Source organism: Echinops telfairi, unplaced genomic scaffold (assembly GCF_000313985.2).
Source record: "Echinops telfairi isolate 266 unplaced genomic scaffold, ASM31398v2 ScPeMD7_7469;HRSCAF=8507_1, whole genome shotgun sequence".
NCBI classification, from domain to species: Eukaryota; Metazoa; Chordata; class Mammalia; order Afrosoricida; family Tenrecidae; genus Echinops; species Echinops telfairi.
Window position 1 is genome coordinate 3,869,839 of NW_022111373.1, and position 26,827 is coordinate 3,896,665.

Here is a 26,827-nt window from a genome sequence, read left to right on the forward strand (position 1 = left end):
TAGGTCAGGTGCACTCTGAAGGGCCTTAGAGAACACTGGTCTTAGCTTCTGCCTCAACTTCCCTAGGGAGTGTTGTGGGGGCAGTGGTGGGGAGGGGGGTGAGAGGGGTGCACGAGCATTCACTTTCATCACAAAGGGTCAAGCTTTTCCAGGGCCAGGTGCTTCCAAACTGGCACCTTCGACTGTAGTAGTTAGAAGATTGTATGTCAACTTGAAGATATATGAAAGTTTAGGGGTGGAATCCAACCTGTCAACCAGAACATTCACTGCCTGATGGTGCCTCCTCGGGGGTTTGGCCTTCTTATAAGGAGGACCCTGGGAACCTCCTCTCTCTCTCTCTCTCTCTCTCTCTCTTCACCTTATTGCTTGATGGCGACCCTGAGAGCTGTTGGAGCCCTGCCATGTTTCTACTGACCTTGGATCCACATGACTCTCCACCCACCAGCCTGTGACCTTCCTGCATTCTGCATCACTGCATGTGGCTGAGTGAGTCTGAGTGGGTCTTAGAGACTAGTATCAGACTTACGGACTTGTGTTGAACTAGAGGACTGGGATGTTTTCTTGATATATAATTACTTCTTTAAGCAAATCATTTTATTGGGGGCTCTTATAATTCTTATAACATTCCATACATCAATTGTATCAAGCTTATCTGTACATATGTTGCCATCATCATTTCCAAAACATTGTCTTTCTACTTGAGCCCTTGATATAAGCTCCTCTTTTTCCCCCTCCCTCCCCCAACCTATAATTACTTCTTGATATAAAGCTCCTTCTTGAACATATATGAGTGTCACTGGATTTGTTTCTCTAGTCAACCTAGTGTCATGACACTGGCTTTCTGAATGTTCCCCTGGCCTAGGTGGGCAGGGCCTCCTCTTCCTCACTGACAGCGCTGTCCCAGCAGGAATTAGGAGGGAGGTTGAAGCAACCAGGACTGCCAACTTTACAGTAGCCATTGTGATCAGCGTTAAAAAGTCCCAAGACTGTTGTTTACCCTAATTCCCTGGGCCTCACCCCCACGCCCCCTCAGCCCCAAATACCTGGACATTGAAATCCATAGTACAGAAAGTAATTAGTGCAGGCGAGAGCTTGTGATTTGAGATCTGCAGAGTATCTCCGACTGGTTTGAGCCTTTTGGACCCTGCTCATTCCCTTGATGAGCACCTTTGCCCTGGGATGGAAGGGCAGAATCAGGTTGTGCAGAGTGCTCTGTGTGGTCCTGCCCAGATGTCTCCAGACCCTCTACTCCCTCCTCCTTTTTGCTCAGCAGTCAACACCCCCGACCAGCCATGAGGACAGGGTTCCAGACCGTTGTTATGCTTGGCAAGCCGCAAAATGACCTTCCGCCCAGGTTGCCCCAGCACTTTCTTCCTCCGCCTTCCGTGCAAAGGGGTCCTGATGGCATAGTGGTTGGTGGTTTGACCCATCAGCTGAGCCCTGGGGAAAAGATGAGGCCGCCTGCTTTGATAAAGATGCATCCTCTTGGAAACCCTGTGGAGCAGCTCTAGCCTGTTCTGTTGGGTCGCCATGAGTCTAAACAAACTCCACAGCGGTACGGTGGGTTTTGGTTTTCTTCTATCCAAGTTGCTCCTGGGGCATGGATTTGGCAAATGTTGGGTTCTTGACAAGCGAACAGTGTCCCGTTGTTAAGAGCTTACATACTTCGAGTGATAAGAGAACGTTAATTGGGGGTGTTCCTTCTACAGAGAGCAAAACAGATTAATCTCCACGGTTCCAGCGGATGAGCTGAGTTTAGGAAAGGCTGCGTGTTTGGGACTGGTGCAGGGGCACAGTCAGAAGAGGAAAAATAGAAGTGTGTACATGTTTGCACACATAGTTTGTTAGCCTGTTAAAGAATAGTGAATGGCTCGTTCATGTGTCTTAGGGCTGGGTTTGTTCTCAGAAAAATAAAACCAGGGGATCCTGTGCATGTAGGTATGGAGAGGGGTGTGTTTCAAGAAAACGGCACACACTGCTGTGGAAACAGGCAGATTCCAGATTTGTGGGTCACATTTAGGCTGGAGGCTTCTCTTGATCTGAGTAGCTGAGGGCAAGGACAGGCATCTGATGAACTGAAGATCAGCATGCAGATGGCATACTTGCGGCTGCAGAGGCTAATTAATCCAAGGTTGGTAGGTCAGGTGGCAGGTCACTGATGAATCCCAGGATTGACAGGGAATATGTCAGGCTGTTGGTTCAAGTCCAAAGAACCAGAGGTTAGTGAACCAGATAGAGGATGTAGACCCAGCAAAAAGCAAGCAAGCTTTTCCACAGCATCTATTCAAACTCAAAGCAGGCCACAGCCCTGTGATAAACTACTGAGAATCCTGGCCCAACCAAGTTGATACAAAACCTTCACTTTCACACTGTGTTAGACCCGGTTGACTAGAGAAACAAATTCATTGATACTCATATATGTGTAAGAGAGAACTTTATATCAAGAAGTATAATGCATCAGTAAAACATCTCAGCTCAATACAGATCAAGTTCGATATTAGCCCATATTTCTGATATTAGCCCACTCATTCCTCTTCAGACTTGTAGCTCATGCACTGATGCTGAATGCAGGATGATCATAGGCCGGTGGGTGCAAACTCCTGTGGATCCAATGGCAGTGGACGCATCTCCAGGAATTTGACTGCCATCAGCTTGGCTCCATGTGGTTTGTCAACAGGAAGGTGTAGTAGAGAGAGGAAGAGGGAGAGGGAGACAGGCCTACCTCTTCTGATGGCAGAATCAAGAAAGGAAGAGTTCCCAGAGTCCTCATGAGAAGGCCACGCCCACAAGGAGGGGTCATCTGGCTGTGACCTGATTGACTGGCTAGGCTCCACCCCTTCATTCACATGAATTTGTGTAACTACCACACACACCAGGCCAGGTACTATGTTAAATATCTTCCATGCATTATATCATTCTGTTGTTAAAATGACTGCCCTTCTACTTTACCAAGAAGGATGACCTTTTCCAGGGGCCGGTCTCTCCTGATAACACGTCCAAAGCACGTGAGATGTCGTCTTGACATCCTGGCTTCTAAAGAGCAGTCTGGTTGAACTTTTTCCAAGACAGCTCTGTTGGTTCTTTTTGGCAATCCACAGTATTTTTAGCATTTTTTTTTGCAATCTTAGATTTATAGAAATATTGTGAAAAAATACATAAAGTTTCTATATGCCTCCTCTCCCCATGGATACATTCCTGTGATGCATGCGTTGCAATGAGTGAACTAATTACTAACTCATGATTATTTTTTTAAATCATTTTATTGGAGCTCATACAGCTCTTATCACAATACATACATACATGCATACATTGTGTCAAGCACATCTGTATATTTGTTGCCATCATCATTTCCAAAACATTTTCTTTCTACTTGAACCCTTGGTATCAGCTCTTCATTTCCCCACCTCCCTCCCCACTCATTCCTCCCCCTCCCCCAAACCCTTGATGATTTATAAATTTTTTTTTTCATGTCTTACACTGACCCTTCACCCACTCTTCTTTTGTCCATCCTCCAGGGAGGGGGTTATATGTAGATCATTGTGACGGGAAGGAGCATCACGAAATGCCAGGTTATTAGAACAAAGTGCTCTTGCCTTAAGGGAGTACTTGAGCAGAGGCCCAATGTCTGTCTGCTCCCTTGTTACTTAACATATAAGTATATGTACAGAGATCTATTTTCCCATCATTATATATAAATATATTTACATATGTACATGCCTTTATTTAGACCTCTATAAATGCCTTTTGCTCCCTACCTCTTTCCTCTATTTCGTTTTACTTTCCCCTTGTCCCACTATCATGTTTGGCCTTCATTGTGATTTTAGTAATTCCTCTTAGTTACATTGCCCTTGGAAGTGGGTGTTAACAAACCCAGGGACAAGGGAACAAGTGATCCAAAATTGATGGCGAGGAGGATGTAGGATGCCTTGTAGGGCTTGATCAAGGGTAACTGAGAGGAATTACTAACTCATTATTATCGACAGGTCCATAGTTTACATTAGAGCTCACAATTTGTGTTGGGCCCTCCTATGAGTTTTTACACAAATATAATGCTGTGCATATTGTTACCCTAGAAGTGCATGCACTGTGTCCTCTTATCCGTCCCTCCTGTGTCCCTAGGAACTCCTGGAAACACTGCTTTTTCTCACCGTCTCTCTCTCGTTTTACCTTTTCTGTCAGTCACCGTGCTTTAATTTCATCAGGAGGTCGGTGTTCCTTTGAGCGGATCCAGTAGAATGACTCAGCCACCCCTGGCTTTCAAACACAATGCTCTGGACTCACTGCTTGGTGAGTCTCCAGGAGCTGGAGCTCCCCAGACACTGGAGACCAGGCTTCTGCCCCAGGGAGGGAATGATCAAAATGAGATCCACCACGTCTAAACCACCAGCCGCTCACTGGGAAAAAGACCAGGCCGTCTGCTCCCGCACAGTCATGTCTCGGAAATTACAGGGTGGTTTTACACTGGCTGGTAGGCTGCTATGTGTCTCATTGGCTCGTGGGCAGCGGGTTGGTTTGGTTTGGGTTACTGCTATCCCTGCAGGGACATTTTCTGCTCCCTCCAATCCTGTCAGCTCATGGGCCTCCCCCTCCTCTAGGATGTATTATATGGATTGGAACAGACTTAATATAACTGTGTTGAACATCTAGATTTAGAAGTCAAACCCGTGACCAGACTGATTATTCACTCTACAAAAGGACTAACACGCAATCCTTTCTTAGCCAGGCACTGAGGACAATGAAAATAGGAGCTGGTTTCTTTCACATGAAATTTTACTGAACTTCTGGTACATGAGTTGTAGTTTCTTGCAAGGCCCCTAAGTCCGTTCTTAGTTCCAAGAGGTCTTTGGCGGCCATATTTGCCTTCTGTTTGGATATATTGCCCTCCCTCACAAAATGCTAAATGACGGGAAAAATGCAGGAGCAATTCCTTGGCAAAACCACACCAAGAGTCAAGATGATGAGCCAACCAAAGAAGAGCCCACACTGAAAAACGGCCAGGTCACTGACCTCGCACCTTCTCATCTTGATCATTGATGTCCAGGATCAGGCTAGAATTTGAATGAAGCCACTAAAAATGTTGCTCATCTTCTAAAGGCAAGAGGGGAATGACTTGCTCGCTTGGATGTATGGTAAGCACATCCCTGTCTTCTTCCCAAGGTCTGGCAGGAGACACTTGAGGGAGGTGAGCAGCCCTGACCTAGGGCTCCTTGTGACCTGGGACTTCCCCAAGAGAAACCTGCGGGGTGCCCCACCCACCTTCGCTTCCTGTACTGAAGCAGTATCCCGGAGCAAGGGTCAGGCCCTCCCTCTTCCATGTCTATGTTCCTTCTGCACTTCACACAATCCATGATCTGTCAGGCTCTTTGGTCGGGGAGACAGATCATGTTCTTTCCTAAGGCATTTCTCTTTGGAGATGAAATAATGTGTCTGCCACATAGTTATTGTTTCTCTTAAAGCATCAGAAAAGTATGTGAAATAAGTGAAAATGTGATTTTGGGTCTGTGATGCTTTCTGTACTTATAGGAAATGCATATTTAAAAAAAGGAAAACGGAAATGCATCTAAAAAATAAACTTTAAAAATTCCTCATTTAATTACTGATCAAATATCAAGTTGTGTTTCAGAAAATTTCAAACCAATGCCATGATCATTCCATTTTTTTTAACATTTAAAATGCTATTGTGGTAAAATATTGCCTTCATTACCTACTGCTGTTGTGACAAAATGACCACAGGTGGATGGCTTTAACTGAAATTTATTCACTCACATTTTAGGAGGCTAGACGTCTGACATTCAGGGTACTACCTCCAAGGGAAGGCTGTTTGCTATATGGTTCTGGAGGAACTTGACGCCTTTCAACATCTACAGGCCGGGCATTGCTTTAAGATTTCCATGTGTCTTGACCTCAGTCTGTCCCTGGGCCGAGGGCTTTTCGGCATAGGTACCCTGGATCCAGAGGACATGCTCTCTGCGCCTGGCTCTTCTTTCTTAGTGCTAGTCACTTGCTGTGCTCCGTTCTCTCTTCTTTAATCTCATCTAAGACAAAAGGTGATGCTGCCACACTTCAGGGAAAATCCACTTATGTCAGATCAGGGCTAGGGCCCCAGTCAGGGTACTGCATCCTACTCTAATCCACTTATAACTGGCTAGCTGATCACATCAGATCACATTATGGAGGATGATTGTATCATTACACAAGTGCCAAACCACTGCAAATTGTGGTCCAGTCACATTGACACATTTTGCAATGATACAACTCAATCCATGACAAATATACACCCTCCCCCCCCTCCCACACAGTCATAAAGAAACCCTGGTGGCGTAGTGGTTTCACATTGAGCTGGGAACCACAAGGTCAGCAGTTTGCAACCACCAGCAGCTCTGCTGGAGGAGGAGGAGGATCAACTTGTTGGCAGTGAGTGCTGAGCGATACATGTAGTAAAAGGATTTTATTTACCCATTCAACTGTTGGTGGAGACTTTGACTGTTTCTACCTTTTGCCTATTTCTGAAAATTAGCCAATAAAAGCCATACAGAGAACAACCGAATATTGTCCAATAGAATACTGCATAGGAGCCCGTGCCCCCCCCCCACCCGTTGAAAGATGCTCAGAATACACAGTCGACCCCACCAGATGGACAGAGCACCATCTGCTTCGCTGGCACACGGGTTGCTATGAGTTGCAGCAGACTCAACGGCAACTGACAGCAACGTAGTACTTCTATGTTTAACTTTTGAGGAACCTCAAACGTGTTTCCACAGCATCTGCACAATTTCATATTCCCACTAGCAGTGCACAAAGATTTCAATTTCTCCAAATTCCTGTTAACATTTGCTAGCTTCAGTTTCCGCCCCCTCACAATACCCTACCTAGCTGTAAGAGATGGTATCTCCTAGTGGTTTTGATTTGCATTTCCCCAGTGACTAATGAGCTTGAACACCTTTCCATGTGTTTATTGGTCATGTATATCTTTTGTTTGGCTAATGTCTATTAAAGTCTTTCCCTCATTAAAAAAATTGGATTGCTTACATTTTTTAAGTAGTTTTATTGGCATGTGGGTCATATATCATACAATTTAATTGTTCAACCATGTTAAGAGGATGGGTGCAATCTCCACATAATCAACTTTAGAACATTTTCTTCTCATGCTCATTGTTGTTAGCGCCCCATTTCCCCCCATCCTTCCCTGCCACTCGCCTAGGCATTCTCAATCCGGTTACTGTCTCCATAGATCTCCCTAGCCTGGATTTCATATACCAAAAATCATACAAAACACAAACAGGTAGCAAGCAAAACCAACAATGGCTAAACAAACCATAGCAAAACCTCAAACAAGAAGCATTAAATTTGAAACGACTTTAAAATGCATCAAAAGAGAGATTAAATAATATAGTATTACATTTTAACTAACTGCAGCTCCCATAATCAACTTTATAGAATCCACTAAGAGAAACAGGGTCTTGAAGTTTTTTTGTTTTTTGGGTCTTTTTACCCTTTTTGAAACTAGCCGGAGCGCCAAGAACACCGAGGGGCAGCTTCGATGTTTCTCTTCCTCCTTTTACGACCACCCGGACCAGTGTTTTATCCGACGGGAAAGGGAACTGGAGCATTTGAAGTTTTATATTTATGTTTTCTTTGAACAATTTTATGGTTTTAGTTTGATACATTTTGAGTGAACTTTTGTATATGGTGCAATGTCTTGATCCATCTTCCTTCTTTTGCATGTAGAAATCTGTTTGTCCCTGCACTATTGTTGAAAATCAGTTCATCAGACGTGTGTGGGTTCATTTCTGAACTCTCAATTTTATACCATTGGTTTATGTGTCTGTCCTTAGTACCACATTGTGTTGACTATTGCTGTAGTGAATCTGAAAACTAGTTGCTATAGAGTCGATTTTGGTTCAGAGCAGTCCTCTAGGATAGAGCAGAACTGCCACGTAAGGTTTTCAAGGAAGCACATGGTCGCATCTTTCCACCATGGAGCCACTGATGGACTGGTGGGTTCAAACCACTGACCTGTTAGTTAACAGCCAAGTGCTTAACCGTGGAACCACCATGGCTTCTTTTAGCTGCATAGTTGTGGCTGGGTGTTGGTTAGTCCTGCGCCATCCTGACAATTGTTGTTGCCTTTGAACCCATAGTTGTAGCCACCATGTCAGTCCAATTAATTGAGGAGCTTCCTCCTTTTTGCTGACCGTACTTTCACCATACTTAATCCATCTGTATGCTGAGCAGACAACCCGACCCTTTATGAGCTGCATGTTCTTTTCCAGGGACTGGTCTCTCCAGATAACAATGTCTCTATCCTCACTTCTAAGGAGCATTCTGGCTGTACTCCTTCCAAGACATTTGTTTGTTCCGTTGGCAGTCCAGAGTACCAACAATATTCTTCACCAGCGCCATCATTCAAAGTCATCAATCCTTCCGTGGTCTTCCTTATTCAATGTCAAAACTTTCGCATGCAGATGAGGTCCTTGAAAATACCATAGTTGAGGCCAGGTAAACCTTAGTCCTCAAAGGGACATATTTGGTCATTAATTCTTTAGAGAGGTCTTTTGCAACAGACTTGCCCAATGCAACATGTCATTTAATTTCTTGTCTGTTGCTGCTATGCACTTTAATTTTGTTTCCAAGTAAAGTGAAATCCTTGACCACTTTGTGCTTTTCCTGCTGATCCTGATGTTGTTTATTGGTCCATTGAGGATTTGTTTTCTTTACATTGAGCTGTAGTAGTCTTTGATATTCATCAGTAAGTGCTTCAAGCCTTCCTCATTTTCAGCAAGCAAGGCTGCGTCATTGTATCTCACAGATTGTTAGCTAACAAATCTTCCTCTGACACTGGTGCCAGGCTTTTCTTCAAATACTTCAGCTTCTAGGATTATCTGCTCAGCCTACAGATGAAGTTACTAGGGTGAAAGAAGGCAACTCTGATGCACACCTTTCCTGATTTTAAACCACTCAGGATTCCCTTGTTCTGTTCACACTACCTCTTGGTGTATGTGTCCATGTTTCCCATGAGTATAAGGAGGAGTTCTAGATTTCCCATTCTTTTTAATGTTATCCACAGTTTATTATGATCTACATAGTCAAGTGCCTTTACAGAGCTAATAAAACACAGTTAACATCTTTCTGGTATTTTCTACCTTTGGCCAAATCCACTGATGTCAGCAAGAATGTACCACATTCCACATCCTCTTCTGAACCTGACATGAATTTTTGGCAGCTTCATGTCAATGTGCTGCTTCAACCATTGTTGAATTAAGTTTAGCAACATTCTATTTGCATGGGATATCAATGACACTATTTGATAATTTACACTTTCACTTTTTATTTGACCTAGGCACAGAGATGGATCTCTTTCATTCAGTGGATCAGGTCGCTGTCTTCCAAATTTCTTAGCAGAGAAGCTTGAGCGCTTCCCAAGCTCCATCAGCTTGTCTAACCATTTCAATTGGTAACCCATCACTTTCTTCAGCCTTGTTCGCTAATGCCTTCAGAGCAGTTTGGATTTCTTCCTTCAGGACTGTTGCTTCTTGATCATATGCTACCTCTTGAAATGGTTGTACGTCGACCAGTTCTTTTTGGTAAAGTGACTCAGTATTCCTTCCATCTTTTTTCAATACCTCCTGCATTGTTCAGTATTCACCCATAGAATCCTTCTACATTTCAACTTGAGGACTGGGGTCTTTCTTTAGTTCTCTCGCCTCGAGAACACTCTGAGGGCGTTCTTCCTTTTCGGATGTCTCACTCCAGGTCTTTGAACATTTCATTACAATAAAAATTCCAACAGTTTTTTCTTGTTGCTGAAATAGAAAAGGCAATCTTAAAGTTCACATGTAGTTCACTTTGAGTATCCAAAACAATCTTGGAAAAGAATAAAATTTAAAACACCCTTTCCAAATTCAAAACAAAGTGTGAGTTCTCCAACTTTGTTCTTTTTTCAAGATTATCTTGGATATGCTAGACCTCTTGCAATTCCACATGATTCTGAGTATTGAGTTTTCTATTTATCCCCGGCCCCCAAAATAACAAATGAGACAGAAAAATGTTATTATAAACAAAAGGAACAGGTAAAAGTCCAATGGGCAATTTACTTAACTAAAAAAAGCCCAGACAAACTTACCAAAAATGACTAAAGGGAATCATGTCTTTAATACCTTACAGTAAGCTATCTGCAGTTGCATTAGTTAAATGCTTTGTTGCTGTGAAGAGCACAGCTCATGCACAGGTGTGGACGGATGACCTGTGCATTTTCAAGTATTCACTACACCCTATGTACATAACCAGATTAAACTTAAAGAAAATTTCATTGAAAATCCCAATATAATCTTCATTTTTGTTGCTCGTTTGGAAGTAGTCATCTAGCGAGAAGAATATGTGGTTCTGGCTCATGAATCCTATAATGGACCCAGCCTAGACTTTATTGAACACCGTCTCCTCCACTCCTCTTTGGCCATTGGCTAGGTTGTGATTACCTATTTGGAAAGTTCTCTATGTAACATGACATGCCGGTACTCATACTGTTCATTGAAATTTCTGTCCAAATAATGTATTTGCCTGTGAACCATCCTGCTGCAAGCTCCATGGGACAGCTAGGTAAGAAGGGACAGAGTGAGACCAGCAGCACAGATGTCCCCGCCAGGTAACAGCAACCACACCACTTGACTTTTCTATATTGTTGTGGCAATTTTTGTGGGTTGTGTTGATTGTTCTGGAGATAATTGGCATTGCTATCATAAGAAATCTCCCAAAACATGAACACAGAATGTCTAGCATATTTAGGCAATTTTAACTTTCTTTCAACAAGATTTTATAGTGTTCAACTTCCCCGGTTAAATTTATCCCCAGGCAGTTTATTCTTCTCAATGCCACTGTAAACGGTTTTCTGATTGCTTTTTCAGGTTGTTCGTTGCTAGCACATTGAAACACAACGGACTTTTTTGGTGTTGTTACCCTTGTTCCCCGATGGTTTGTGGATTTCCTTTATTATCCTTTGTCACTTTCTTGTAGATTATTTGGAATTGTTTCTATATCAGATCACCTGGAAATATAGTTTTATTTTTCCTTTCTCATTTGGGTATATTTTATTTTTGTTGTTTAATTTGTTCTGTCGAGACCTTCCAGTTCAATGTCGAATTAAACCCAAAATAAACCAAGTCATCAAATCAATTCCAACTCTTAGCAACCCTTTAGAATCTGTCAATCTTCATGGGAGCAGATAGTCTCATATTTTTTCCACACAGCAGCTGGTGAGTTTGAACCCTCACTCTTGTGGTTAGCAGCCCAATGTGTCTTAACTCACAGTGCTACCAAGATTCTTCCAGTGTTGCAAAGCAGTAGTGCAATTGAGCATCCTTTTCTTGTGCCCAGTTTTAGAAGGAAGGCTTTCATCATTGGGCATGATGCTAACTGTGGGTTTGAAATAATATCTTTTAGCATGCTGAGGATTTTCTCTTTTATTCCTAGTTTATTTCATTTCTTTTTAGTATGAACAGATGTTGGATTTTGTCAAAAGCACTTCCTACACCAGTTGAGATCATCCTGTGGTCTTTTTCTTTTGTTTTATTGAAGTGGTATATGACTTGATTGATTTTATTATGTGGCACTGTGGTGGTCATTTAAAATAATATTTAATATAGCAAAATCCTGGGTAGACAAATTAAAATTACCTAAAGAGGGGGGGGCATAGAAAAGAGGTGCCTACATTAGCACATTTCTGAAATCACAGTTGAACTAGAAGTTGAATTAGTTCTGTTAATTTACATCATTTTAGAAAATGCAACGGACATATAGGGACAACCAGCTTGCCCCAGAAAGTGGCTCTTAATTGATACCATGAACATCTTCTGAATTCGTGCTTTGAGCTCAGAAATGGGCTACATGCTATGGATTTAGAGATGCGTGAGTCATTATCTGGTCATGAGGCACTTGTGGTCTGGTAGGGGATCCAGAAGCATATACAAGAAATGCCTCCTACATGCCTGTATGGAACTTCAAAGGGAAGTACCCAACCACAAAGGGCGGGGAGGGGGCGGTGCAGGAAGGGACTCCAGTAATGACTGATTCATCCTCTGGTTCAGAACGGGGCCCTGTCAGCTGGTAGACTGCAACTCATCACACCAGAAATAAGACCCAGGCCGAGTGCTGAAGACAGGGTTTCTGGTCCGGAGTCCTGGTTTCTGTTACAGCTGTAACCTTCCTGAGACATACAGGAACTTGAAAGAGTTGCCTTTTGGAATGTTTATTCTTAATGGGCAAGGAAAAAAGACATCCTGCACGGCTTATTTTAAGATAATCTTTTACAGTTGATCTAGATGTCTCAAGGCTTGATTCGGGTCCAAAACCTCTCTGTGTGTGTGTGTATTTTCATTTCTTCAAACTCTGACACCAATAACCCTAGAAGTGGACCTCTGGCCCTCGAGGGTCCTACGGACACCTTCAGGGGACCATCAACACTATTTCTAGAGAAATCGTATTGTGACAGGGTCACGAGAACGCAGTTCAAGCTCTGCCTTAACTTTCCAGTTGCTTACAGTTGAATATAGGCGAGGCCGGCCAGCCAGTGTGTCTGTGTGTGTGTGTGTGTGTGTGTGTGTGTGTGCACACTCATGCACTCCAGTATCTGTGTCTCCCTGCGTCTCTGTGATGTGCAAATCAGAGATTATCTGTGTGTATGAACCAAACACGTGAAAGTCCCATCAAGCTCTTGAAGACAGATGTGGAGAGATTCGCACAACCCACAGCAGGGCTTATGAAGGCTTGGCTTGGTGATTGAAGTAAGAAACAATCTGCGACTTCAGAAACTTGTTTGTTTGGATAAAACTTCATTGGAGACCCCATAAATAAGACCACGGCCTGTTTTCCTAGAGTGTTGTGACAGCCATAGCCTATTTTTAATGTTGGTTTCTATGACTTACTCTGGGGACAGATGCTGTTCAGTCCAAAGCAGTAAATTAATAAGTAAAGCAGCAGAAAGGGAAGATCGCAGGGGCATGACGCCCAGGCTTTCCTGCCTTTTCCTTCTTCCTAACTGCTTCCAGATGTGGGGGTTGGCACAGCGTCAGCTTGGTGACCATCACAAACTAAAGTCCTTCTTCCCCGGCTAACAGCAGGCAGCTACTAATCCCAGCAGAACAGCCTGTTTGTGGCTTCATTTCAGGGCCCCTTGGGGTAGAAGCGTCTGCTCGTTCCTAAGCGCTTATCTTGCACAGGACTTAGAGTCGATCAAAGCAAAATTCAAGAAGCTCAGAGAAAGATGCCTCCTGAAAGAAGAAAAAGAAGGTTCTGGAAAATAACGCACAGTTAACAACAGTCCTAAATGAGGAAGGCAAGACTAGGGTTGAAGTTGGGGGTCAAAGCACCCCCCAAGTAAAGAAATGATGTACAGGGACCCAGTTGCCTTGGATGCTGTCCCTGTGGTTGACGGTGTGTTTGCTCTATGGATCCTAAAGGGAGATCCAAGCAAGGGAAGAGATGCTTGTTTGGGACTTCAGGGCACTTGCAGTCTGAGATGGGCCACACAGCCATGAGACCAAAACGGAGCAGTGATGGAGGCCAGGTGGCATTTGTCAGAGGACCCTTCTTAAAAGCATGCGAATTACATGACCTATAAATTACACGACCTTTTGCCCTGCATAAAGAAAAGAGGTACTCTTAGACGATGGCAGGTTCTGGCATGGTGCAAACCGGTCTCTCGCAGTAGGGGATTTCAGTCTTCAGTACAGACCTCTTTGAGTGCACCTGCCGGGAGCAAGTGGCCCAATGCTTTGGGGCCATCAGGGTCTAGCTTCTCACATGCTGCTGCAGTCATCTCCTGATTTTTGGGGAAAATCTTTGATTTTGTTGATATTCACAAACCAGCCAATCTGCTTGCCGTAAGCATAGTGAAAATCTGCTCTGGGTTTTAAAACTTAGAAGTGTCTAGTTTGGCACACATGTGGGCTTCACTGGGGTGGGAATAACTTTGGGGTGGGATGGTCTCTTCGACTGACTTGGCACCATCTTCCCATTTGGTTGGCAGGTATGACATCATACCCCAAACACCAAGCTCATTGCCACCCAGTCGTCCCACGTGGAGACGCCCTATAGGGTGGAGTGGAATGATCCCGTTGGGTTTCCTAGGCTGTACATCTTTCCAGGGGCAGAAAACCTCATCTTTCTCCCATTGAGCAGCTGGTGGGTTGAACGGCTGATCTTGTAGTTAGCAGTCCAATAAGCCACCAGGGCTCCTTCAGGGCAGTATAAAAATGGATGTAATTGTTCTCTAAAACACAACCGTTGTCACTTGTGAATTTCCAGGAAAATGCCACAAGGGAGAATGCATTGCAAGGTCACAGAGAAGTCCTCGCTTTTCTGCCTCAAGAGAGGTGCCTGACCTCAGTTGTTTTCGCCTTGACAGTGACCAGGGCTTGCTTCCCCGAGTCATTGGCTGGAATCAGTTTTATGGACCCGAATAGAATGCCATGAGGGGTGTGAAGCAGAGCGGGAAAGGACGTGGTTCCCAAGGGCCACTTTGGGACAGCAAGAAAGGCTGAGTCTGTCGATTGGTGACCATCTGACCGGTCGGTGATAGAGTCTGAGGGTGAATGGACAATCCATCTCTCTCATCCCTGCTGCTGACTCTCAACCCTCCATTGGGCTCAGACGGGAAAGGCAGGCTGAGACAAGCCGCACCATTCATCTGTTCCACTGGCCCCCAGCCCCAGCCCCAGGGCCCCTGGGTGTGTACACCCCTCATAGGTGAAATGCTCCCATATCACCCTGATTTTGGAAAACTGTGTGAAGAAGATATTTCACAGTTATGGCTTTCTGAGGATTCGCACCTTAAGCGTTATCAGATAAATGTACTGCAAACTCACTGTCATTCAGGTAGTTCTGACTCATAATGACTCTATGAACAGAGCTGAACTGCCCCTGCGAGATTCCAAGACTGGCAAGTAGGAGCCTTATTTTGTTCCCTAGGTCAGCAGATAGGGTCTATTAACTGGGCCCTTTTCTGACTAGAATGTTTCCCTTGCAGTGCTGTATGGAAGACTAGGAGACGAGCTTCGGGGACGTTCCAGAGAGGCCTTCTAATTCTGGCAAGGTCAAAATCTCCCTCTGCCCTTGCCATTGTGTGGATCCCGACTCGTGGTGACCCTCAAGGGCAGGGTAGAATGGCCCCCTCTGAGCTTCTGATACTGGAGCTCTTTATGGGGATAGGACGTCTCTGTTGTGGGTACAATACTATTGAGCAAATATGGGGTAAGCACAAAAGCTGCAGAAGGGCCTTTGTCTTTCACAGATGTATACTATGGCTTATGAAGATCCAGAAAAAAGCAAGAAATAACGCTCAAGATTGGATGACATGTATCTCTGTCAGGGGAGACCAGCCCCCGACAAATATCACGAGTCTGTAGGCGCAATTGTTCGGTTATAATATATAAATATTATAGTAAAGTCATAGAGACTGGGAGAGGTAGGAGGGAGAGTAAAATAAAGGAGTCAAGCATATTTCATGGTAGCATGCTCACCTCGGCCCCTGTTGATGGTCCACATGGAGGTGCGGGGGGGAGGAGAGAGAGCATTTATTTCTAACCAAGGCTTATATATGCTTGGGGTGTGTGAAAGCCCCTTGATTACAGGTAACCACATACATCACAGGAAGGCGTTGTACCGTAGGCAATACAACAATGGGAGGGGGACGATCTAGGGGTGTACACGTAATAGGAAGAGGAGGGATTAGGGGTACACATGTGACAAGATGGGCAGATCCTAGATTCATGACGGCAGCCTAATCTTGATTGTCATAAAGCTGGTTTGATTGTTTCCATGGAGGGCTCTCCATGGAAACCATCCACTGTCCTTAACAGCAGGGAGGGAGCCCCACCTACAGTGGACCAGCAGTAGTCGGATTGCTCTGGATGGCTGATGCCTTCAGGGAGATAACTTGACAATCATTTACCATTAGTTGCAAGCAGTGTCCTAAGTCTGACATAAATTTGGGGGAGATCAGCTGGGGAAAAGTCTTTTTACATCCCACATATCTCTGTGGGCAAGTTTATTAAAATCTCTCGTTTTCAGCATCCAGCATGTTTTTAAAAAATATTTATTTTAATTCATTATTAATTGGGAGTTAATACCTACATCGTTCCACAGTTCAATTACATCAAGTGGTATTGTACAATTGCTACCACCATCAGATTCCAAACATTCTTTTTCTTCCTGGACTCCTTGACATCATCTTTGTTTTACCCCCTCCCACCACTACTATACACCCTCAGACCCCTGCCCCCGCCCCGCCCCTGGAAACCCTTATTCTCCTTGCTGTCCCTCTGGGTGCATCCATTCTGAGTTTCATATACCGAAAGACAGAAAGATACATAACACGACTTCAAGAGGGTGACCCGCTCAATGACATAACACCTTTGAGATAAACAAAATGTTATGAACAAACAAATATACAGAAAATGTTGAAAACCAGATCAGGTCCAGTACACATCAAAGGCAGGAATCAACTGACAAAGTTTTAACTGTTCAAGTCAGGCTTCTCCCTTTGATCTCCTGTATTCATCTCTCCAATGCACTCTGTTTCGTAACCACTTTCCGCCCGTCCCTCAACTAAGGATAGAGGAAGATCACCAGAGGCTTATTTCCTATGTAGTTCCCACAAATGTGTCTTGTGTTCCCACTGTTCATCACCTTCTGCAAACTGGATTCTCACAGTTTTAGCTCTGAAATGAATCCCTCTTTCGACTTTGGATTATACAGATTTACAATGCTTCAGTGACTGACGGTGATGCTTCTTCCATGTGGACTGAATTGACATTGCACTTAGATGGCTGCTTGTTTGGAGACAACCTGGTAAGACCCCAGATGCTACTTGATCTGATTGCCTGGCACCATCGAATTTCTTTGCCACCTTTCATGCCCATAATTCTGCAAGTATCCAGCAGGGCCACGATGTAAGAGCTAATTGTCCCTTAAGTTGGAGCTAGTATTTAGTGCGAGCCCCGAACCCATTCCTGGATTGGTGTTTTTGTCTATTTGTTATCTGCCTTTGGCTCCCTTTCAAAACCTCCCTATTAATTTACAAGTATGGTAGAGAGTCTTATCGACCATCCCCCTGTGGCATAATGATCTTCCGTTAATGTTGTCTTTGAGTAGCCCCTGGTACTAATTTTTAAAGCCCCGTTGAGAGAGGGATATTGGGCCAATGTAGGCTAACTCCATTTCACAGTACCTGAATTATTCATTTGTGCAGAATCAATCCTTTCATGTTGGATGCTGTTTACACAAACAATAGGGGTTAATTGTCAGGGAAATTTACAACAACAATCACTGAGAATGTCTGGCACAGGTCTGCTGGATTCATACATATCTCAGTACAGCATGTAAGTCAGTTGATGTAGCAAGACCATGTTTGTCCGCCTACCAACAGATCAACAGTCTTGGTATAGCTGTTTTCTGCTTCCTCAGACACCATGGATGTTCTAACCTAACTCCTCAGGTTACAAGTGTGTCTGAGGTAGCGTCCAGTTCACCCAGTGGGGTTTCTGTCTCAGATCTCATGGACCAGAATGCTTCTTTTATCACCAAGCCTATGAACACATTGTTCTTGCTTCCTGGCTCCCATCTAGCCATTAGATTGTAGTCTAGACACAACTTCTCCCCCAGAGCCTTCCTTTCTGCCCTGATGTCTTGGATAGATGCCCCGTCCCTGGGCTGGAAGTGGTTCCTATTCTAGCACCATAGCCTCTGTTAGTGTGGCGGCTGTCTGATGACACATCTGTAGCCTGCACTAGACTGAATGTTCAGCAGAGGCAGAGTAAGTTCTTGCCTCATTTCCTACCCCACTCCCGGTAACCACTCATCGATTCATTAATGTATTTATAGAGCACCCAGTGGCCGTCGGTCCAATGACCAAAGAAGAGAAAGTTCATTGTGAGGCTCTATTAGGCATGAGAGGCATCTGGCAGGGACACTGTGAGGACATTAGAAGGGAAGGCCGTGCCAGAACAAAGCCTGGTTATAGCTTGCTACGACCCCTCAAGGGTATCCTGGCCTTCCACAGGAAGCAAATCTGGGAGCCAATCAAAATGGGAGGGAGGGTCTTCACACTGATGGAGCTCTGACCTCATGCCAACATGGTTTTCCAGATGTCAACCCTTCATAATCTCATGCATCCAGAGCTGGCTGATGTCCAGGCTACTTCTTGGGCTCTCTCATTTGGTCTCTTCAACACAACGGCCATTAGAGTAGAGAGAGTGGTCCTTACTTGAGATTTAGAATGGGTAGGATGTTGCCAAGACTACACAGTGGCTGAGGCAAGAGTCAGTTTCAGAACTCTATTCAGCTATATTCCACGCATAACCTTCAACTATTTTGCTCATATACCTCCACAGAGAATTTCCACAACTGCACCTTTTGAAGTTGCTATTCAAATAAGTGTTTATCATTCAGTTCAAGAACTGCAAAGGATACCAGAATACATATATCATAGGTGTGTCAGGATATTGGAACTACACATTGAGTTTATACAATTTGTGGAAAATGTCGGCCATATCTTGGTTTGACCCCTTGCTATGATGTGGCCTGGACATTGTGGATAATACGATTGTAGCCAGCTGTCGTGGAGTTGATTTTTGACTCCCAACAAAGCTATGTGATGTAATCTTCATGGGAGCACATCACCTGGTCTTCTTCTCATGGACCCGCTTGGTGGATGAATCCACCAGAACTTGGAAGGCAGGCTGTGCCATAACGTTCTCTGTGTGTCTGTGGTTATTCTTTTTTTTAATTTTTATTTTTGGCGTATTTTTAAAATTTAAATAACTTTCCTGGGGGTTCTTGCAGATATTATAACAACCCATCAATCAATTATATTAAGCAAACTTGTACATATGTTGCCATCGTCATTTTCAAAACATTATCTTTCTATTTGGGCTCTTATTATCAATTCATCTTTTCCCCTCCTTCCACCCTTCCCACCCTTTCACCCTTGTGAACCCTGGATAAATTATATATTATTATTCATTCATATCTTGCACCGTCCACTGTATCTTACAAGATCTCATTGCAAACCCCTCGAGAGAGAAAGGTCCTTGACCAGATGGATTGACACAGTGGCTGCGAGGAGGGCTTCAAGCCCAGGAACAACTGTGAGGAGGACACAGGACCAGGCCATCCGGCGCTTTGTTCCGTTGCGCAGAGTCGCTGTGGATCAGAACCGACTCTATGGCAAGCCACAAGCACCGCTAGCAATGGCAAAGCCAATCCTCATTGTCAACATGAGCTAAAGTAGACTGACTTTTGGTCAGAAAAATATGATTTCATTTTTTAATTCAGATAAAAATAGTCTGCCCCTCCTTTGTCTCTTAGGAATTCTAATTTTAGGAGAGATAGATAGCACCGAGAGCCTTCCCAGGGATCTTTCCGTCTAGATGCAACCAAACTGTCAACACTTCTTGATGTGATCTCGGGGCCACCTGCACTTTCTAATTGCCCTTTGTTAAGTACCTTGGAGGCTTTTGCATCCTGGCATTATGCCCCTTGGTAAGAAGCATGAGAGGTAATAAGCTTTTGTAAAGTGTCAGCCAAGAGGTTGGGGAATCGTGTGTGGGACCGAATCAGCAAGCAGGAGACACTCTCGTATTTAGGAAACTAGTAATTGATTCTAGTACAAACGAGGCATGCCCACAGTCTTCCCTGGAAAGATTTCCAGTAGCCCAGGGAACTTCAGTTCCCACTTCAGTTTTAAAGGGCAGCAGCCACCAGTGAAGGAGGTTGGTCTCTTCAACACCCCAACGAGGATCAAAAGAGCTCCAAGGTCTTCTCAATGTCTTCTCCCCAAACAATAGCAACAAAGCCCAACAAACTCATTGCCATCCAATCAGTTGTGACTCATGGTGACCTGATAACGTAGCGTGGGACTGCCCCTATGGCTTTCTGAGACTGGAACTCTTCATGAGAGTAGAAACTCTCTTCTTTCTCCTGAGGAGTGCCTGCTGGTTTTGAACCCTTGACCTTGAAGTTACCAGCCCAACTAGCAACCAAGGATCCTCTCTTCTCTCCAAATCAAAGACCAAACTCAATGCCATCGAGTCAATTACGCTTCAGGCAGCTAACCACAGGGTCAGCAGTTCAAAACCACCAGTTGATCTTTAGGAGGAAGACGGAGTTTTCCATTCCTGTAGAGTTACAATCTTGGCAACAGACGGGCAGTTCTATGAATCAGAATCATCTTGATAGCATTAAGTTTCGTTTTTTCGGTTGTTGTTCTTTTTAATTTTCCTCCCCAGAGAAGCCAAATTGCAGGCAGGTGTGCTCCTGATGTAGTAGAGCTAAGTGTTTTAGACCCTGCCTCCTCAAAGGGTGGTCCATAGACCACTGACATCACCCGGGAGCTTCTGAGAACAGGCTCCACCTCCACTGCATCCAAATCTGTTTGAAAGCAATGATTTTAACCAGGGAGCATCTTAGAATCTCCAGGGAGTTTTCAAAATTTCCTGGCTCTCGTCTGAGGAGCCCTGTGGGCAGCTAATGGCCAGGTCATCTGTTCGAGGCCAGCAGCTGCTCTGTGGGAGGAAGATGAGGGTTTCTGTTTCCAGAAAGATTTACAGTCCTGGACCCTCACAGGGGCAGGGCTACTCTGTCCTATAGCATCCCCGTGGGTCAGAATCAACTTGAAGGCAATGCTTTTGGCTTGGGCTATACCTGAGACCAAGCATGCCAAAATCTCGGAATATGTGGTCCAGGCATCAGGATGTTTATAGCTCCCCACCCCCCACCACGCCAGGCAATTCCAATGCGCAGCCAAGTCTGATAACCACTGACAGTGACTCGTGAGCGTAACACCCCGTGCATGCTCCCTTCCCCATAGACACTGCAGGCCTGTCTCCAGTCACCAGCCCTCTAATCACGAGCCTCCAACCAACCTGGTGACTCCCTCTTGCCCAGACAGGCCCATCCATCCTTGTCCTGCTCCCAACTGCTCCATCCCTCCTCCAAATCCTGCTCATCTTTTGAGACATGTCTTTTAAGACCTTGTCTCAAAAACAGCCTCCTCCATACGGCCTCCTCTGTTGTTTGTGATTTTCCCTTTGTGTTTTCTCTGGCTTTTCATATAACTACTTTGAATTCACTTCACACACTCTCTTGTCTCGATTCCACTCCCCCACACCTGTAAGACGGAGGCAGTGAAGGCAGATTCAGACCGACTCGGGCCTGTGTGTCCTGACGTGCCCAGCCCTTGACCAGACACACAGGCACAGCTTAGACCCCATCGCTGCTTCCTGCCTGTTCTTCCCAGGCAGAGGGCAGACCTGGAAAGACTTGGGAACCCACAGGTGGTGTAAAAAGTATTCAATTGTCGCCGAACTAGAGGTTGCTGGAGTCCCCCCTGAGGTACTTTAGAAGAAAGTAGGCCTGATGGTCGTCATTGAAAACCCTCTGGAGTCCAGTTCTACTGACATGCGTGAGGCGGCCATGAGCTGGAACCAACCCCACAACAAATGGTTTAAGAGCCAGTGGCAGCAACTGGCCTCCCTTGCCATTGGCAGGCCATCTCGACCACTGCGGGGAGTTATCTGCTGTGCCAATTTGTCTCATGACATTCAAACTCCTTCAAAATGACTACTTTAAGAAGAGTGGGCAAAACCCACACGATGTGAGTGGCTTTGGTCCCTGCTCCATAAACGAGGACTAGAAATAAAGGCCATTTTCTATCATTTGTAGCAATTTTCACTCAGGAGGTCAAATGCAGAACTCCCGCCCTTCTAAATAACAGCCTTACTGTTTGAGGGGACACGATGGGTCGGTACCACAGCCCCCAGAACCCCGACCAGCAGACCTCAAAGAAGCATTGTCCAAGAGCTCCTTCCAGCCGGCTCTGGCACCCTGAACCTGGCCTCCGCTCAAGTTTATGCAGACTCCTGCTAGCATTGGTACCTGAACGCTTCTTTTTCCTCTTCACAATATGGGAATCCTTTGGGAACTTATCCTTATAAAATTCCAGCAGTGGACAGCGAGTTAGGATGTAGAAACAGGGAGGAAGACTTTATGTGGACATCTGTGAACTTTTACGCAGGGCTGACGAGGTGTCACTCCTGCCCAAGGTTTGGTAACACAAGTTCCTGCTGCTTCTGGCTGGCCCCCAGCTTCACACCCCCCCTTGCTAGGCACCAATTCTTCAAATGGCTCTGCCAGGCCATTTAAAAAGCATGTGTTAGTAGGTGTATGGAAGGATTTATTTAAAAGCCAACACTCTCTTAAAGCATCATTTTCTTCTGAGAACCAATCCAAAGGTCTCAAGAGACATGCAGAAAGTGCTCCTTTCTGAAGACAGATTCCTTCAGAGAAGTGGAAAGGAATCCGTCTTTCTCTGGGTCTTACCTAGCTGCATGGGATGCCAGCCAGCTCTCCTGCCTTGTTCCAGATTAGAGCCGGCGGCGAGCTGATGTTGCCTGTGTAACACACCCTCTGGAGCATCAGGCTTGGACGTGTTGCAGAAGCTGCTGTGGGGTGCTGTCCTGAGGTGATCTTTGAGCACATGCAGCCATTTATTACTGTTGGTGAAGGATTAACCCTGCACAAACGGAGGCAAACGGGGAAAAGGGCTTTCGAGGCTGCTTCTAGAGACCGGGGTGTTTTTTGACGCCTGCAGCAGGACTCAGGAGTCCTGGTGCTAAAATAAAGCTTGGTGGTTTGAACCAACCCGTGGCTCCACGGGAGAAAATCCCCGGTGTTCTGTTCCTGTAGAGATCTGTCGCCATGGTGATGGTCGTTGTCGTCGTCGTCGTTGTTGTTGTTTTTGTTGTTAGGTGCTGTGGAGTCAGTCCCAGCTCCTGGTGCCGGAAGCGCAGTCTGCTAACGCTTAGGGAACCCTGGGGGCACTTTCACTTTGTTCTCTCGATGTAGTCCTGGTGCCACCAGGCCTGACACATGGAATATGAGCCGCAAGGTCAGTGTCTCAAACCTTCCCGTCATTCCTTGGGAGAAAGATAAGAGATCTGTCTATTCCTGGAAAGATTTACGGCCTCAGAAACCCACGGAGGTAGTTCCACTCGTTGCTATGGGATCACCATGAGCTCCCCTCATGCCCGGCAGCGGGGTTTGCTTTGGGTTGGTTTTTCAGGAGGGCTGCTGATCCACCCCACAGCACGTGCTGTAAAGAAGCCGGCCGGGCCGGCCCGCGCCAGGCTGCATGGCCGTCCTTCCCAAACTGGTGCTTCTATCACCACAGTGTTTCCAACACGCTGCAGTGTCCACACGCTACTCCGAGAGCTCATTATCACACAGACACTTCAGGCCAGATGAGAAACAAACAAACAAAAACAAACAAACAAGGGATTGAGCTTTCCGGGCAACGCACCAAGGAGCTTGTATTGGCACATGCTTGTCCATCTGTCTCACGGTAGAGAACATAATGGTTGCGCTTAGGTGTCCCGCTGAGAGGAAGCAGCTGCTCATATGGACTCACTAAGCAAACACTGCCTGGTCCTGCACCATCCTCACACCCTCGCCAGGCTCTTACCTTGAGGCCTCTTGTTGCAGCCACTGTGCCGAGTCTTCTTGTTGAGGGTCTGCCTCTGTTTGGATGCCCTTCCACTCTGCCGAGTGTGATGCCCAGAGACTGGCTTCTCCTGATCCGATGTCCCAAGTACACGAGACGAAGTCTCGCCACCCTTGCTGCCAGGGTGCATTCTGGCTGTACCGCATACACCAGATTTGTTTGTTCTTTTCAAAGTCCATAGTACTTCCAGTGCTCATTGACTGCACCAGATTATCTGAAATGATAAGTTGTCCTTTATTTCAAAACGTCTTTAGAGAGCATGACACCTCCGAATTTGCTCAATGATTTATAGTAGACATTCAAAATTTCTGATGATAGGTGCAATTTTACCACTCATCTGAAAAATAATGAATTAGACACTTCTTGTAAGAAGAGGAAGTGGCTTACCAAATGCCAGCATTCATTTTCGACATTCAGTTGAATTACACAATATGCTGCTTCCTCTTCCCCAGTTAGCATGAACAAGCAATTGTTGGAAATATTGAATGTATACAAAACCACAGCACATTATTAACGGATAACCTTTAAAATGGTATTGTGTGTGTGTCCTTACTGTGCAAGTTGAAGAAAAGCAGATGACATCGTCGGAGGAAAGGGTGGACTAACAGAGATTCTTTTTCCTGTCCCCAGTTTCCATGGAGATGCTAAGAAACCATCTTTCAAGTTCATCTCTGAGCCATTTTCAAAACCACAGCCTCCTCCTTCAAACGTCCACTCCTTTTGTTGGAAGCCCTTCTTAACTGATAACCACAAGTAGTTGGTTTTTAAGTGTAGGGTTACAATGACCAGAGCGAATCCTTCCCTTTTTAGCCGAGTTCTCCTCTCTTGGTCACTAGCTAGCGTTTGTTTCAATGGCATCTATTTGGCCCACATGCAATTTTTTTTCTCACATATGTGAACACTTAGAGATTGGAATGAGTTTCCTGTGTGCTGTCAAAGTATGTTGCTTTTCAATCGCTGAAAAAGATCTAAAAGATGATCAGATTGAAAATATCTCAAAGCTTGGAGCAAGTCCTCTTTCTGTGTTTACAGCGACCTCGTATCTCTTATCACAGGTTCCATTAACCAGTCCCTTTGGCTCATTTCCCAAGCACCCAGACAGACTTTATGTGACGTGTGAGTCATGGTGGCATTGCTTTAATGGCTCAGGACTGTTTCTGTGGTGTCAAGAATAAATGGAAAAATTCTTCAGTTATTGGTGATGATGGATTGGGAACGAGACACTTACGCCAGTGAAAGTAAAACAGAAACGGACAGTGCAGCCTGCCAACGTGAAATACAAAGATGAATTGTCTTCTGTGAGTTGTGTCCACTCCAAAGTGTGGGATTGTGGCAGATCCTGGAAAACCCTGCTGTTCTGTGGGCGGTGCCCCTCTATGAATGAACTAATTCATGCTCTGGAACAGAGTGTGGACTCGTAAAAGTTCCTGGGGAAAAACTTACTCTCTTCTGTGTGGTGTGCTAAAATTTTATGATGGCAATTTGGACAGACAGTGATATGAGCTCGTTCTCCAAATGTCTATTTGAATCTAAGAGCTGTGTTTAAATACATGTGATGAGTCAAAACTCATTCAGGTAATCGGTCTAGAGCACCGGTTCTCAGCTTGTGGGTCGTGACCCCTTTGGGGGTCGAACGACCCTTTCACAGGGGTCACCTGATTCATAACAGTAGCAAAATGCCAGTGATGAAGTAGCAACGAGAATAATGTTATGGTTGGGGGTCACCACCGCATCAGGAACTGTCTGAAAGGGTCGCGGCGTGAGGAACGTGGAGAACCACTGCTCTAGGGCCTTTCCCCTCTGACCTTCTTCTCTGAGGAGTGTTCCAATCCCGGCAGACCACTGCCTGGGTTGCCGTGCTTCCACGTCAAGACATCAGGGCACGGAAGACCGACTCATCGAAGTCGAGGGTGAACGAAAGCATTTCGAGGGCGTTTGAGTGCGTGTCGTGCAGTGCTGTCCAGTTACAATATGATAGGAGTTGCACACGTGATAATAATTTAGAAAAATGATAGCTGTGCTTGAAAAAGTTAAAAGAAATAGGAAGGATGGATTTTAATGATAGATTTTACTTAGCTCAATACATCTAGACTATCATCATTGCAACCGGCAATCAATATTTGAAAAGCATTAGTGAGGTATTTTACGCTGCTCCTCCACCCCACCCCGCCCAGTGCATCTTCACAAGCCAGTGTGTGTTTTGGAGGGCAGTGCCTCGCAGTCTGGACGAGCCACAGTTCAAGTATTCAGAAGCCACGTGTGGCTCTCATGGCTTCTGGGCTGGACAGCACAGATCTAGATGAGCAGCAGGGAAGAAGGAAAGCCCCATGCGCTGGGAGTTCAGCAGAAGTTTTGGCAAGGGTAAAAATTCTGAAGCGAGATAGGCCACCGCCGCTGAGAACTGCCGCTCCATGTGTGGGATGTCTGTGGAGCACGCACTCAGATCGCTTTACGATTTCTGAGGAATGCAAACAAAGCAATAGAAGGGCTGTGTTGCTTTCAATAACACCCCTTTGCAACTGGACCATCTGATGCTGACGTTGTAAGGGTTGTGCAAAGGGGCTTTCAAAGGGTTCACAGAAAACTTCCATTATTTTTTCCATGAGCCTTTAGAAAGGCCCCTTGCATATCAAATCGCGGACCCAGGAGATGTACATGAAAATGTTCGGTAGAAAACACCGACGGTGGTGCTCACTGCTCCTGTCACCATACCAAACAAATTGCCACCGAGTCAATGCCGACTCGTAGGGACCCTCCCCAGTGGGTTTCCGAGACTGTTGGTCAGAGTGGAAAGCCCTTTTTTCTCCCAGGGAGCTGCTGGTGATTTCAAACTGCAGGCCATGTGAATCGCAGCCCGACAAATAGCCACCGCACCACCTGGGCTGCTCCTTTCTCATATAAGAGACAAGAAAAGGTCAGAACTCTATTATAATTTAGATCTGGGCAAGGAATCCTTGCTCTTTACATGGTATGGATTATGACTAACCCCAGAGAACATCAAAAGTCAAGAGACACATCAGTTAGAGTGGCCTAAAGTCCTTGGAACAGATAGACTCTTTGAGTGTGCACAGAGTCTGACATACAGGAAGCCGAGGGCATGTGGGACAAAGGTCATCTGCCACTAGCCCTTGGGTGCTATAAACCACGGGTAGCACCATCATCAGGATGTGAACAGGAGTGAATGGCAATTGGGCTATCACATGCAGCTCAATCCCCAGAACTGGTGCTGCACAGAGCTGTGACCTCCTCCTGCATCTGATGGAATTGTGAGTCATC

General features: G+C 45.3%; 1 pseudogene; it reads right to left on the reverse strand.

Moving 5' to 3' along the window:
* Positions 1-9,570: 9,570 nt before the first annotated feature.
* LOC123521129 lies at positions 9,571-23,614 on the reverse strand (annotated as a pseudogene).
* Positions 23,615-26,827: the final 3,213 nt, after the last annotated feature.